Genomic DNA, 1,722 nt, shown 5'->3' with positions numbered 1-1,722 from the left:
GGGCCAAAATGTGTTGTTGACCTAAATTGATATACCGTATTTTCTGGACTATAAGTCGCTCCAGAGTATAAGTCGCATCAGTCAAAAAATGCGTCATGAAGAGGAAAAAAACATATATAAGTCGCACTGGACTATAAGTCGCATTTATTTAGAAATTTATTTCACAAAATCCAAGACCAAGAACAGACATTTAATCTGGAAAGGTAAGTTATTTAACTACACAATAGCACACAGAACAACAGGCTGAATAGGTGTCTGGTATGTTAACGTAACCATTAACAGTTATTCAGCTGCACAATAGAATAAAGAACATACCTGGGAGGCTGAAGGCTAAATTAACATAACAAGCCAGCGAGTCCTACTCCTTGGTTCATGTCAGTCAGTATGAATTAACATTTAAAAACACATTTAATTATATATATATTGATATATAAGTCGCAGGACCAGCCAAACTATGAAAAAAAGTGTGACTTATAGTATATAAGTATATATATATATATATATATATATATATATATATATATACACTCCGGAAAATACGGTATGCGTCCCGGATCAAAATCTGCTAGGGGGCCAGATTTGGCTTGCAGGCCATGAGTTGGACACATGTGATTTAAATGCTGATGTCTTTTGAAAATCTAGATTTTGTCGATTACTTGATGCTGCATTGTGTCAAAATATGCCGACTCACCACAGTCGGCAGTAAATAATAGTTGTTGCTCATTTTATGAGGCCAATCAAGGCTTTAGTGGCTCTTAGCTGCGGGATTATTACTGCTGCTCGTTAATGCACTGAATGGGAGCACTGTGACAGAAATGGATCATTTCAGTATTTCTTTTTTTATTGCCGCTGCACTTCATTACGCTGCTGACGTTTTGCTCCGCATTTTGGGTGATGAATGTGTTGGACTTTACCTTTCTTGCATATATTTGTGAATGAGTGAGCACAGAAACCTCCATTCACTGTGGTCACAAATGTAGATATTTAGACTAAATAAAGACTTAATTGGGTTACACTTTACTTGAAGGTATCTACATAAGAGTGACATGGCACTGTCACGAACGTGTCATAAAACATATAACAAGTCATAAACGTTTATGACGTAACACTTCTTTGAGTAATTGACAGTGTCATGTCACTCTTATGTAGATACCTTCAAGTTACCCTTTATTGTCCCCGAGGGGAAATGTGTCTTGGGTATAGTGCTGCAACACAAACACGTAACAGAAAAACCATTCTACAGTCGACTTCAAATCAACATAAAAACATAAACGTAAGATCATAAGATCAACATAGCGTTTCAGGACATAAAGGAAGGACACAATATGACTTTACAGACAAGACAACATCTTAGGGCTCTGACACACCAACCAGACGGGCCGACCGTCGGCAGTAAAGCCAGTCGAACTGATCAGTCGGGTCCCCGAGGTCCAAAAAGTTCCTCAGAACACACTGAGGAGACGCCGACTTGAGCGTACGCGCTGCGCGTGCGCAAAACGTTATACGTCTCCATAGCAGCAGGCGGCGCTGCTCTGTATTGTTTCCATTAACAGTCTAATTATTTCCCAGAAAATGAAAACCGGCAGCTGATTGGACGAACGCGTCACGTGGTTCTTTTTTCTCTGGAAATTCACAGCCAGACTGTCATGGCGGCTCATTGAGAATACGATCTCATATTGTACTAAAATAGTTCACAGAAACGTGTTTCTGAAAACATTTTAA

General features: G+C 39.1%; 1 long non-coding RNA gene across 2 annotated transcripts in view; it reads right to left on the bottom strand.

Moving 5' to 3' along the window:
- Positions 1-996: 996 nt before the first annotated feature.
- The window catches only part of LOC118493809, a 5,835-nt gene continuing 5,109 nt past the window's right edge, over positions 997-1,722 (bottom strand). For both annotated transcript variants that reach the window (XR_004895829.1, XR_004895830.1), the window contains exon 2: positions 997-1,138. This is a non-coding gene — a long non-coding RNA (uncharacterized LOC118493809). The remainder of the gene's footprint in view (positions 1,139-1,722) is intronic.

Source organism: Sander lucioperca, chromosome 19, assembly GCF_008315115.2.
Source record: "Sander lucioperca isolate FBNREF2018 chromosome 19, SLUC_FBN_1.2, whole genome shotgun sequence".
In the NCBI taxonomy this organism is placed as follows: domain Eukaryota; kingdom Metazoa; phylum Chordata; class Actinopteri; order Perciformes; family Percidae; genus Sander; species Sander lucioperca.
The sequence above is the reverse complement of the archived record's forward strand: the minus strand, read 5'-3'. Positions and strand labels throughout refer to the sequence as shown.